We start from the raw sequence: 15,004 nt of genomic DNA on the forward strand, positions 1-15,004 counted from the left end.
TCTGGACCATTGGTCACGACATTCAAAATTGGAATTCAGTGCGTTACAGTGACAACAACATTGGCCACTATTGCCATTGTCCATGAGATCTAAATAAATGACTAAAAAATCATGTTGTTGCCAGCATCCATGGCCAACAACGTTGTTCATTGATCTCATCTAAGGGACGTTGGTTCCGACAGATTACAAATTTAGAAAATCCGAACCCTAGTCAAATTTCCCATTCGGTATCAAGTATAAGGATTGGAGTTGCCATAATCATTGGGGTCTTTTTGATGGCTTTCGATGGTTGGCGAGGGCTCATGGAGTCGTCATTAGGGCCGATCACTGATAGTCATGATTCTGGCAAACATAAAGAGTTAAATCACCACCTTGATTGGTTAGGACCGATTGGTCAATGTCTTCAGAGAAGAGGGTGGTAGTCGTTCATGTCCGCTAGTAGCTCCATTCTTAATTCCATCATCCAGAGATGATAGTGGCCAAGTCCGCCATTAACGTCAGTATAACAATTAGACAAATGGCCGCTTTAAACCCATTAGGATATATTGCAGCCCAAGGTTTTCTTCATCGGAGGAGACAACTTCCACCATCAATGGCGACAAGATAAAAAAAAGGGGGGGAATTCACCTTTGCCAATAGTCAAGTAGTCAAAGATGAAGCCATCAGTTCTTCTTCTTCTTCTTCTTTGTCATCCTCAATCTCTTTAGATTTGGACTCAAGCTAGGATTTTAACCCAATGCCTAGGACAACCATGAAAATTGACATGTTTCCCAATGTCCAGGCATTGCTCATTATTAAGGTCGATCTCACCACCTAGGGTAGCATGGCCAAATTATTCGGCAGAGGTCGTGCATGAGGAGGTAGTGGTGGTAACAACTTTGAGGTTAGGGTTTCATCCCTCCCCTCTCTTCTCTTCTAGTATTGGGCTTCTCTTTTGTTTAATGTGGGCCAATGGTTTAGGCCACTATCTCTCTCTTTATATATATATATATATATATATATATATATATATATATATATATATATATATATATATATATATATATATATATATATATAAGAACCTAGTGGGACCTCTTTGTAGGCCTTTGTTGAGGACCCACATCTGCTTCGAGCTTAGTTTTAGGGGCCATTTTTGGATATTCTGTTAGGCCAATTTAGTTTCTGTTTGGGCTGGGGTTTTTTATTTACGTTTGGGCCCGATTGTGGACCTATCTAAGCCATTCATCTTTGTGGCCACCTTGTGGGCCCAATTTAGTTTGTCTTGGGCTGAGTGAAGGCCTAGTGGCAAACCAAAAGGAGGCCCCTACCTTAGGCCCATAACTACTTTATTGAACTTATTTCGGGGCACGTTGGTTGCTCATTTAGAGCTTATGTATGAGCCTTTACTTTTAGGCCTACTTATGGGTTGCCCCTACCTTAGGCCCATAGCTACTTTATTGAACTTATTTCGGGGCATGTTGGATGCTCATTTAAAGCTTATGTATGAGCCTTTACTTTTAGGCCTACTTATGGGTTCCTTTCATCAGATTTGAACCATCTATTCAGTTTAAAATAAGCATACAATATAGTAAATCACTAGGTGAATATTTGAATATTTAGGCCTTCCATCGTGTGGATACCTTAAGTATTGGATCCAAACGGTCCACTTTATGGACCCTAATAAAGGACCTAACTATCCATTTGATCTAGGTAAACGTTCTATCTAGACTGTCCATCCTGTGAATGTCGAGGGCCAGACTTTCAATGCTCATTGATCATGTTCAGATCATATAAAGTTTCGATTAAGCTCAATTGTGGGCCCATTACCCATATTCTAGAAGTTGACATGGACCTTTGATTTAAAAGGAAAAGTGAGAGAAACATATTCATTTGTTTCCTTTTTAGATTTACTATGTTTCAATGATCAATGTCAGTTAATTTCTGGGCTAAGTCGGACTGCTTCAGATAATCCATTGAGGGTAAGATTATATTCGCGATCCTGAGTCTAATTTTGTGAGATTTGAACCAGTTGTGTTAGCCACCATAGTGACCTTAATTGGTGAATATATTATGAATTTTGAACTTGTGATATTGGGATTCAGTTATAGGATTGTATGCAGTTGCGTTTACGTTTAATGCTAATGGTGATGAAAATGTAACCAAATTACCATTTGGCAGGGACGTGAATGGATTGGAGTAAACAATGCTGATGTTGTAAGGTTGAGAGACCTGTTTCACCCACAGGTAATGGGTGTCTTGGATTTACATGATTGACATTACTTAGCTTTATGTTCAGGAGCATCACTTGCATGTCATGACTACCTCCCATTGGAGGAGTGATGATGATGTGACCGATTATCATCAGGATTGGCTGGTTGGGCCTATCTTCATCGTGGGCAATTCAATTGAAGGCCCTAATGTTGAGGGTCAAATATTGCATATTGGACCCTATTTATTTCTTAGTTTTATAAACATGATAGTGCTTAATGTTTTATTTTAATCATGTTTGTGTTGCAAGGTGAATTTAAGAGATTGGATTGAAAAGGATGCTAAAAGCATGGATTTAACGCTCAAGAATCACTAAGCCAAGATTGGATCTTAGAAAACCAAGAATGAAGAATGCACATACTGAAGTTCCAAGAAAACTAAGTATAGATTGAAGAAAATTGGAATTTTAAAGTGAAATTCAGTGATCCTCAACTAGTCTTGGCTCCGGCTCGACCAATCCTGCGTATGCTCAACTAGTCCTGAACTCTACTTGACCATTCGAGGCTTGATCATTCCAAGGTGTCTCGACTCGAACTCCAATGACTAAATACTAAAAAATTCAATCATCCTCGACCAGTCGAAGGAAACCCTCAACCGGTCGAAGGTGACCCTCAACCAGTCCTAGGTTACGTAGCCAACACACAGTGTGGAAATTTGAAGCAGTTTCCGAAAATTCCAACTCGATACGAAAGTCTAAGCCCTAAAACTATAAATAGGGGTCCCTAAGGCATCCCTAAGCATCTTCTAGGGTTTGAGGAGTGGAGCAAAAGTATGGAGCTGTCGTCTGGGAATTCTTCTTCTTTCTCTTTAGTTGGTCTTTTTGTTTGTTTAAGAGCTCTTAGTTCAGTCATGTCTATGGTTGATTAAACCTCTCAGCTATGGCTAAGAGGTGAAGCTTGTAGCGTGATTTGGATGTTTGCTTTGTTTTGATTCATGTTTTGTTAAACTCTTATGGATTCTAGTTATTTATTAAAGAATACTTTTAGTTTTTAATGGTTTGTTGTGACTTAAATTACAATAGATCTGTGATAGCTTTGAGTATGTTTTTTTCATGTATTGAAATTGTGAAATTAGGAAATCCTATTATTCACCATCATCCCATGGGCATGGTAGGGTGATGAAATCCTCCCTAACTTTCACAATTCTCTTATGATTGGTTGTGGGTTTAGTAAATTGTTGTTATTTGCCTTGTCTCCTGGGCATGGTTAGGTGATGGAATCACTTCCAAAACCTCACCAGTCTCATCCATTGATGATTAGATCCATGAGAAGTTCAGAGATCTGACAAATCTCTTCTTACTAACTGTGTGAGATAGGATTCCGATTCCAGTTGCGTCCTTGAATCATATAAGGTAGCTTCCCAATTGCTACAAGTGGATCCTTGGCACCTTAATTCCTACCTTTAATTTCATTAGTTTTAATTACTTTAATCACAATTACTCTCTCGAATATTCTAGATTTAGGTTTTCATCTTCTTCTAGTTCTACTTCTGGTTACTTTTAGAAGACACAAGTTCAGTCCCTGTGGATTCAACCTCGGTCTCACCGAGATTATTACTATATCGTGTTGAGATGTGGAGCCACATCTGGGGGTCGCTTGACCAGTCGAGTGCCTTGCTTGACTGGTCAAGTGGTCCACTCGACCATCTGAGGACTGGCTCGACTCAAAGTCCAGCGAGCATCAAGTTTTGGGTTCTGAGGTGCTCGACCGGTCGTGGCCCATGCTCGATCGGTTGAGGGTCCACTCGACTGGTCGAGCAGCCTACTCGACCAGTCGAGGTTACGGAGATTCATTTCCGGATTTGATGCGGACTGCGGTTTTTTGAGTCAGTTTTTGCAGAGGTGAGAAAGTGAAGTTGTCTAAGCTATAAATAGGTGTCCCTAGGGCTTTTCTAGGGTATGGAAAATAATTCTAAGGTGTGGACAAAGGGTTTTCTCTGCACTTCCAAGGGAGAAGTTAGTATATTACCTTGTAAACTTTGTTTTTCTTCATAGTGGAAGTTTACATCCGTGGTTTTTTACCCTTGTTTGGAGTTTTTCCATGTATATCTTGTCTTGTGGTTTATTTGGAATGCTTTGATTCTGTTTCTAGTTTATATTTCTTCTTGTTTATCATTTTAAGTGAGACTGGAGATTGGATCTTGGTTCACCATGTTGTTAGTGTGCTGCGCAACAACTGGTATCAGAGCTATTGGTTTAGTTCTATTGGGAGCGATGACGGAAGAAGGGAAGACTAGAATTGAGAAGTTTGATGGTTCAAACTTTTCCTTCTAGAAGATGCAGATGGAAGATTATCTGTATCAGAAGGACCTTTATATTCTTCCAGGAGGAAAAGAGAAGAAACCAGAAAAGATGATAGATGATGAATGATTTTTATTGGATCAGAAGGCTTTAGGAACGATCTGACTTTCTTTGTCTTAGAACATCGCCTTCAATATATCCAAGATGAAAACCACAAAAGAATTAATGGAAGCCCTAACCACCATGTATGAAAAACCATCAGCATTCAACAAGGTTCATCTTCTGAAACAACTATTCAATATGAAGATGTCATATGGTGGGAGTGTGGCTGAACATCTAAACGAGTTGAATACAATCACGAGCCAGTTGGAATCCGTTGGCATTATTTTTAAGGATGAGGTCAGGGGGTTATTGATGTTATCCAGTTTGCCAAACAGTTAGGATGGTTTGGTGATTGCTATGAGCAATTCTTCAAGGTTGTTAAAGCTAAAATTTGATGATGTGGCCAATCTAATTCTCAACGAAGAATCTAGAAGAAAGGCATTAGGAGTTTCAGGGAATACATTAAAGGAAGAGAAAGATCGCTAAACAAAGGAGGCAATAAAAATGGACGTTCTAAGTCGAGAAAGAAGTCTAAGGGACCGAAAGACAAAGACGGGTGTTGGCATTACGGCAAAAAGGGGCACATGAAACGTGATTACAGGGAGCTCAAGAAACAAGAAAGAAGCTCTCAAGGTGGGAAGGATTCAATGAATCTATCTGAGGAGAGTGGCATAGAGGCGTTGATCTTGTCTCTTGATGTGAGGAATGAGTCGTGGGTTATAGACTCGGGTGTTTCGTTTCATACCACTTCGTGTAAAGAAGTTCTGCATAATTATGTATCAGGTGACTTTGAGAGAGTTTGCCTGGGTGATGATGAGTCGTGCAGTATTGTTGGAAAGGGAGACGTTCATGTAAATCAGAAAGACGGAATGATGTTGAAATTAAAGGATGTCAGACATGTACCAAGTTTGAAACGTAACTTGATCTCAGTGGGGCAGTTGGTTGATACCGGTTATGTGACGACATTCACCATTCCTGTAAGATCACAAAAGGTGCCTTGGTGATATCTTGAGGTAAGAAGGAAGGTACTTTGTACGTGACTTCAGGATCGTATAATTCACTCGCAGTCGCATCAACTGGAGTGAACAGGCAGTTATGTCATCAGTGGTTGGGACATATGAGTGAGAAGAGGATGAAAGTGCTATTGTCAAAGGGAAGCTACCAGCGCTGAAGTGTATTGATTTGGAATTCTACGAGGCTGCGTGTATGGCAAGCAAAAGAGGGTAAGCTTCAAGAAGACAAGATGCGCTCCAAAGACGCATCTTTGGAGCTTATACACACTGACGTATGGGGACCGGCACAAGTATTATCTCTTGGCGGCTCAAGTAATTTTGTTTCTTTTATTGATGATGTTGGTAGAAAACTGTGGGTTTATTTCTTAAAGCACAAATCTGATGTATTTAATGTATTTAAGAAGTTGAAAGTAATGATAGAAAACGAGACAAGTAAAACAGTAAAGTGTCTCAGATCTGATAAGGGGGGAGAATACTGTGATAAAAGGTTTGAGGAGTATTGTGCAGCAAATGAAATCAAACATCAGAAAACAATTATAGGGACTTTACAACAGAATGGTGTGGCTGAGCACATTAACAAGACCATCTTTGAGCGCGCCAGGAGCATGAGGTTACATGCAGGGTTGCCCAAGACCTTTTGGGCAGATGCTGTGAATACTGCCACATATCTCATCAATAAAAGCCCCTCAGTACCATTGGATGGTGGGCTACCGGAAGAAACGTGGACTGGGAAAGAAGTGAACCTTGCACATCTCAGAGTGTTCGGTTGCACTTCATATGTTCACATTGATGTAGAACACAAAAACAAGTTAGATGCGAAGTCCAAGAGGTGCACGTTTATAGGCTACAGGCAGTATGATTTTGGTTACAGGTTTTGAGACGTAGAAAACAGAAAAATCATCAGAAGCAAGGACGTAGTCTTTAATGAAAAAGTGATACACAAGGACAGTGTGTAAGAAAATAAGGCTGAGGAAAAAGAATTTGTAGAGTTGAAAGAGTTACTAGACACGGGTGTTACAACACTATAAGATGATCATGCACAGGAGCATTATGAGGCAGAGCCACAGACACCGGTTGTGAGGAGGTCTACTCGGGAGCGGAGACCCACAATCTGATACTCACCCTCCTTACATTATCTACTGCTCACAGATAATGATGAACCAAAGTGTTTTAAAGAGGCGTTATAGTCAGATACATAGGTTAAGTGGGAGCAGGCCATGGATGATGAGATAGACTCTCTTGAGTCTAATCGTACATGGGAGCTAGTCACTTTACTTAAGGGTAAGAAAGCTCTTCATAACAAGTGGGTTTACAGACTGAAGGAGGAGCACGATGGTTGAAAATGGTACAAGGCTAGACTGGTTGTGAAGGGGTTTCAACAAAAGGCAGGTATCGATTTCACTGAAATATTTTCACCTGTGGTGAAAATGTCTACGATTCGCATGGTCTTGGGTATAGTAGCTACAGAGGACTTACATTTAGAGTAGCTAGATATTAAGACAACCTTTCTTCATGGGGACCTTGAAGAAGAGATGTATATACATTAGTCGATAGGATACGTGGCACCAGGAACGGAGAACAACGTTTGCAGACTGAAGAAGAGTCTATATGGCTTGAAACAAGCCCCGAGGCACTGGTACAAGAAGTTCGATAGTTTCATGTCGGGAAACGGTTTTAGGACATGTCATACAGACCATTATTGTTATTTGAAGAAGTTTAATACGTCGTACATTATCCTTTTTCTGTACGTTGATGTTATGTTTGTGGCCTGTTCAAGCATGAAGGACATTTCAGATCTCAAAAGACAATTATCTAGAGAATTTGCTATGAAGGATTTAGGAGCTACAAAATAAATCTTAGGCATGAGGATAAAGTGTGACAGGGAAAACAAGAAACAAGTTTTGTCACAGGCAGATTACATAGCCAAGGTACTTGATCGATTCAATATAGGAGGTGCTAAGCCGGTTAGCACTCTATTAGCCGACCACTTCAAGCTATCTAAGGAGCAAGGGGCAAAGATGTAGGAGGAATGAGACTACATGGCTAAAGTCCCATACACGTCAGCTATTAGGAGTCTCATGTATGCTTTGGTGAGCACGAGGTCAGACATTGCTCAAGCAGTGGGAGTTGTTAGCAGGTTCATAAACAACCCCAGGAAGGAATATTGGGAAGCTATGAAATGGATCATCAGATGCCTGGTAGGTACTAAGGATGTAGGGTTATATTATGGAGGATAAAAAATCAAGCTACAAGGCTACGTGGATTCAGATTTAGTAGGAGATATCGACAACAGAAGCACTACAGGTTATGTTTTTTCTCTAGGTAGTGCTGCAGTCAATTGGGTCTCTCAATTACAGAAGGTAGTATCTATCAGTACGACGAAAGCAGAATATGTTGCAGCTATAAAAGCGTGCAAGTAGATGATGTGGATGCAATGTTTCATGAAAGAGTTGGGTAAGAAGCAAGTAGATTGCAAGTTGTACAATGACAGTCAACGTGCAATACACTTGGCTAAGAATTCAGCCTTTCATTCAAGGACCAAGCATATTGCCATCAGATATCACTTCATACGTTCATTACTGGAAGATGGATCGATTGCTTTGGAGAAGATTCATATAAGTGAAAATCTTACGGATATGCTAACCAAGGCTGTCACACGAGAGAAGCTGAAACTCTGTTCAGCATTGATTGGTCTTCAGGCTTAAAGACGGGGAGTTGATGCACTCTGGATATAAAAGATGAAGTTTTATGGTGATATGTCTCTAAGTAGGAGATTGTTGAGATGTGGAGCCACATCTGGGGGTCGCTTGACCGGTCGAGTGGCCCACTCGACCAGTTGAGGACTAGCTCGACTCAAAGTCCAACGACCATCAGGTTTTGGGTTCCGAGGTGCTCGACCGATCGTGGCCCATACTCGACTGGTCGAGGGTCCGCTCGACTAGTCGAGCATCCTACTCGACCAGTCGAGGTTACGCAGATTCGTTTTCGGATTTGTTGCGGACTGCGGTTTTTTGAGTCGATTTTTGCAGAGGTGAGAAAGTGAATTTGTCTAAACTATAAATAGGTGTCCCTAGGGCTTTTCTAGGGTATGAGAAATAATTCTAAGGTGTGGATAAAGGGTTTTCTCTGCACTTCCAAGGGAGAGGTAAATATATTGTCTTGTAATCTTCGTTTTTATTTATAGTGGAAGTTTGCATTCGTGTTTTTTTACCCTTGTTTGGCGTTTTTCCATGTATATCTTGTCTTATCGTTTGTTTGGAATGTTTTGATTCTGTTTCTAGTCTATATTTCTTCTTGTTTATTGTTTGTGGGTGAGACTGGAGATTGGATCTCGGTTCACTGCATTGTTGGCATGCTGCGCAACACGTCGCAACCCTACACTTGGGGTTGTGAACACCTAATTATTTGAATTTATAATAATTTTACCTGGTATTCAATTTTATTCATAAATTTTTCTTAAAGTAAACATGTTAGCTAATGTGATTATTATGTAATAAAGTCAACATTTCAACTCAATTCAATTTGGTTTCCTTTTTTACTGGGTGTAATTATCCCAAAAGGATAGAGTCCACGAAGTTAGTCCTAGGGAGCATGGAAAATGACCTTACCTCAAAAAAGGAGGAAACTTATGGTAAGCAAGATAAGGTTCATAATATTCATCTAGTAACCTCGGGACAAACATAATGAGAAAAGGAAAAGAAAACATGGTTCTGAAAAGGAGTCTTTAGGTTCTATGGTTGACAGCCAACCTGAAGATTGGTTGAGCAATAAGTGGGCTAGAAAGGATAAATGCTCATTCGTCAATAATCCAAGCTATCAAGAGATAGGCTGCATTAAGTTCAAGAAGTGGTTCATAGAGAAGGGTAAAGATCATGTTCTGGTATGTTTTAAGTCCAATTTGACTGATGGGTCCAAAGATTCTTGGTGGATAGATTCTGATACAACTATTCACATTTGTAATTTCATGCAAAGTATGTTGCAGAGTTAGCCACCAACTGATATAGAACGATCAATGTATATGGTGATGGCGTTAAAGTGGATGTAGAGGCAGTGGAAGTTTGTAAGATTAGGTTAGAGTCAGGTCATATGTTGGATCTATTAGATAACATTTTATGTGCCTTTTATAAGGCGTAAATTAGTTTCAATTTCTTGTTTAGAAAAATTTGGTTATATATTTAAATATGAGAATAAAAAGTTTAGTATCTATTACGATTCAAATGTGTTTGGCACTGACACTATAGTTAATAACCTGTACCAATTAGACTTCAATGTCTCACACGTTTATAATATAAATGCTCAACATGGAAATAAAGTAGAATCTAAGCAAAGACTAAACTATAAAAACTTATCCAGTTTGTGGTATAAGTGATTAGGCCATATCTCTCATGAGAGATTAGATAGGCTAGTGAGAGAAGGAATTCTTCATTCTCTATACTTCTCTAATTAGATAGTATGCACATATTATATTAAGGGTAAACTGACTAGAATCAGAAAGAAATGTGTGAATAGGAGTATATGACTCTTAGAAGTGACACATACGGACATTTGTGGTCCATTCCTTACAACATCTTGGAGTGGACACATATATTTTATCACTTTTATAGATGACTATTCTCGTTTTGGGTACCTCTATCTTATAAATGAAAATTTTGAGGCCCTGAATGCTTTTAAAATCTATAAAACCAAATTTGAAAATCAACTCGATAGAAAGATTAAAGTTGTTAGGACTGACTGTGGTGGTGAATACTATGATAGATATAACGAATCAAGTCATAATCTAGGACCTTTCTCTAGATATATATAAGATTGTGTCATTGCATCCAATACACAATACCTAAGACTCCAGAACAAAATGGTGTGGTTAAAAGGCGCTATCGCACCCTCATGGACATGGTGTGTAGCATGATAAACAATTCGGCATTACTAGAATTTTTGTTGAGAGATGAGATTAAAACTGCAGTTCAAATCCTTAATAGGGTCCCCAGTAAGGTCATAAGCAAAATCCCTTTTAAGTTGTGAAATGAGAGAAAACCAAGTCTCCGATATCTCCACATTTGGGGATGTCCTACTGAGGTGAGAGTTTATAGCTTGCATGAACGAAAGCTTGATCCCATAACTCTGCTGAGGCGAGAGTTTATAACTTGCATGAAAGAAAGCTTGATCCCATAACTGTAAGTTATTTCTTTATTGAAAGCCTTGAAAGGTCAAAATGTTATCGATTTTATTATCATTCCCATCCCATAAGGATTATTGAGACTGAAAATGCCAAATTCATTGAGGATACTAAAAATAGGTTGATCACTGACATTGAAAATTTTGTATTTGAGGAAAAACGGACTGTGACTCCCGTCATGGCCATTCCAGAACACGTGAGCATAAATCCTTCAGTTGAGCCTATAATCACTATCGATCATCACGTTGAAACTCACATACAACCCACTGATGAAGAAAATCAAAATCAAACTCAAAATAATAAGCGATTACGAAAAACACAAAGAGAGATGAGGCCTAAAATTCTAAACGATTACATTGTGTACTTACAGGAGCATGAGCTTAACACATAGGTGGAAAAAGATTATGAATCCTTTACACATGCCAAACAAAGTTCTAAACCTTTCAATGGATTGATGCCTTGAAGGATGAGTTGAAATCCATGAAGGACAATAAGTTTGGGATCTTGTTGGATTACCTCAAGAAAAAAAGCCGATTGGTTGTAAATAGGTATTTAAAACCAAATGGAACAAGGGTAATATTGTAATGCTTCGAAAATCGAGGGTCGAGCAAAGCTCAACTCCCGAGATCCAACGCATCACTTATGCAACATAGATAATGATGTTTAAATGTTGTCCATATTAGTGCATTAAACATGAGTGAGATTATACTAAATCAGCATATCATACTCCAGAGATAATTAAATTAAGCAAGCGGAAGACTGAGATAGGTATATAAAGTATAAAAGTGTTTCTCAATCCCCAGAGTATGAGTATGTTACCAGGTTGAATATATACATGAATTGTTCTAAAATTTTCAAAATATCAAGTGTAAATGTCCAACTAATCCATATTCCTGTAATCCCAGTGATGGAGCTTTAGGTCTACATAGCCACCTAAGAGCTGTACATAGGAGAACTCCTCCTCCTCGTTGAAGAAAACTGGCTCCATTGCGTAAGCCTCGTCGTCATCTGCAACTAACACAAGATCTAGTTGGTGTTTTAAAATACCATCCTAGAGTGGGAGTGAGTGATCAACTCAGTGGTACTATAAGGCAAAAGTTAACATGTTATCAATTCAGTCAAGCAGTAATGATAAAGCAATACCACAATCGTATCCTAAGTACTCTTGTTAATGCAGGAATGGTATGCTGTAATGATGCATGTCCTCGCCTGCACTCCCTCAGCGACTTCATCTTATGATCGCACATGACAAACTCCTTAAATGTGCATTTCCTCGCCAAAGCACATGCAATATGGTGCATGATCGTGTTAGCCAAGTAATTGATTAGGCTTATTCATATAGTAGATTCGGGAAGCCAAGGTACCTCCCTTTATATCATTAACCCAAACATTGGTCCATCTAGGGTCGTCAATCCTAGTTATTCACATACGATAAGCAAGTTGTAGGGCATCACCTTTAATGAAAACAGTGGACAGGTAAGTTCAATTGATTATACTCGAGATCACTACGGGAGGCTCATTACCTAAACGTAGGTCGACAGCTCGAATACAGTATCTCATACCACTATATACGGCTCACGAGTTTGGATTGCTCACTAGACACTACGGGGAGGCTCGTCACTCCAGCGTAGGCCAATAGCTCAACCATGGTATCCCATACCACCATGTCCGGCTCATGAGTCTTGGCAGATCTTGGTACCATGGTTTAAACAAGGTTTGCATTGGTAAGTGGTACCTTAGATTCAAGAAGTAACATCTATACATGGTAAACAAACAATAAGCCAATCGGGTTATTTGACAAGTTCGATTTGGTACGAGCACACCTTAATTTATCGACAAGGAGCGCATAAGCACTTCACATGGCCTAACCACTATCGACAATCACTATATGGCTCGGATTCATCGAATTTATCCAATGTGGCAAGACTAGTTCGGCCACTCAATTGGGGACCGTTACTGATTGCCTGGACTACGTATTAGTTCCAAACATACTCATATACAATAGGTATTTACATGTGATAGTCATAACAACATTTAACACAATTCTAATAAAAATCCCATTTGAGCATTTTAACAAACACATTGAACATGTTGTTATACATATGCATTTCATCCATGACTCATATAGTAGCAATTTAGATTACATGAAGGGAATTATAAATATTGATAAGGTAGTTGAGAATCCTATCTCAATACCCTCATTAAATACAATTCATCATGCAATTTCTCATTCAGACGTTTTATCAAACACTTAAACTACACATTTCTACATACATGAACTAAATTAGTTATAACATATATTATAGCAAATCCTTTCACAAAGGAGTTGTCATACATATAACAAATATGTATTCTTGATTAATAGTCATGACAAGCACAAATCATAATTTTAATTCCATTCAAACATTTCAACAAACATATGGAATGCATTATATATTCACATAGTTCACACACATGTATAATTTATCAAATACATCGTAACTAAGATCATATGACAGCAATCAAGTCAGACATAAATCATTACTGACATTGAAAGCCTTAAAAACCATAACCTAAATGTTTATAGTCCTTACCTTTCGTCGGTACGCTCGTTACGAACTCGGTTCGTACACTATGTTCTTGTCTACAGAACAACGACTACCTAATTCATGAAACAGGTTAGCTATTTCGTCGATTCCTCTATTTGGATTCTTAAAGCAAGATTATGGTTAATATTTCTTACCCAAATCATCATTGGAAAGATTCGCGTAGCTAGGTGTAGAGGCGATCTAGTGCGTGTAGTCGCAAGAGAGAAACACCGCCACGATCTCCCAAACTCTCCCTCTTTTCCTCACACTTTTCTCCTCTTTTCTCTCTTCTCTTACCTAGGGTTTGAACAAATTCGTATAAGAGAGGGGTGGGGTGGTTTAAGGGCCTTATATAGGCTCAGAAGTGATGTTAATAGCCCTAGGGCCATGGTATACTTAGGCATAGCCAAAAGGCAACTGTTTCGGGTAAATTGAGCTCATCTGGAGGTCCATTACCGGTCAATGTTACAGCGTAAGTTCCCTGACCATGGATCTAGTCTAGGATGCAATTTCAGTGCATTTGGATATGCCGATCAACCGTGACAGACTTGTTTCTGTTCAACGGTCGTCATCGCTCGATTAGGGCCACAAGTATATGAATATGCGCAGGGAAATTTTCCTGATCCATGGGTATAGTTTGGTCAGAAACTGACGGTTTGAAACCTTCAATGTCGCCAGCAAGCGAATGACCCAATTCACTTAAGTTCTTACTCATTTTCTAAAGATATTTGTGTTTCTCACACACTTCACTCAGGGCTCAAGTTGTGCATTTCTAGATACTATTTGGGCTCGATTCCAGCGATTGTTGTCAAGCTCAATAAGACGGTCATAACCATATAGTTTCGTGGTAATCGGACTTTCAAAGTGCGGTTCAGGTCCGATACAGAGTTTTAATGTGCTCCCAAGAGTAACTGGGTTTTGGAATTTCTTCGAGAGTTTTAGGTAATATTGAGTTAGCAATTTTAATGGTTTTGGGTCTTGCAGTTCGTATAGATAGTGGTTCAAGCTAATTCATCGATTAATTTAGTTTAGTACTTGATTAATTTTCATCTAATTTCTACAGAATTTGGTCCTTAGTGATTTTTGCCTGAAGTAGTACTTGGGTCTTTGTACGAATTTTTTCGAGACGTTACAATCTACCCCCTAAAAATTTTTTTATCTCCGAAATTAGTACCTTTTCATACTCCTCGAGGATCTGAGGGTAGTTCTTACGGACTTCGATTTCTGTTTCCCAAGTAGCCTCTTCCTCAGTGTGGTAAGTTTACAGTACCTTCACAAGTGGGATAACTTTACTACGTAGCACCTGTTCCTTCTTGTCTAGAATACGTGTTGGTTACAGTACATAAGTAACATCTTCACTCAACTATACCTGCTCCCATTTGATAATATGGGAAGGGTCAGGAATATATTTCTTCAACATCGATACGTGAAACACATTATGCACGCCTGTGAGTGGTGTGGACAAAGCGAGGCGATATGCTACCACACCCACTCGATATAAAATCTAGAATGGACCAATGAATCTCGGCGTGAGTTTTTCTTTCTTGCCAAACTAAAGGACTCCCTTCATTGGGGAAACCTTCAGGAATACATGGTCCCTAACCTCAAATTCTAGTTGTCGTCGTCTGGTATAGGCGTAGCTCTTCTGCCTGCTCTATGC

This window comes from Magnolia sinica, chromosome 5, assembly GCF_029962835.1.
Source record: "Magnolia sinica isolate HGM2019 chromosome 5, MsV1, whole genome shotgun sequence".
Classification (NCBI taxonomy): domain Eukaryota; kingdom Viridiplantae; phylum Streptophyta; class Magnoliopsida; order Magnoliales; family Magnoliaceae; genus Magnolia; species Magnolia sinica.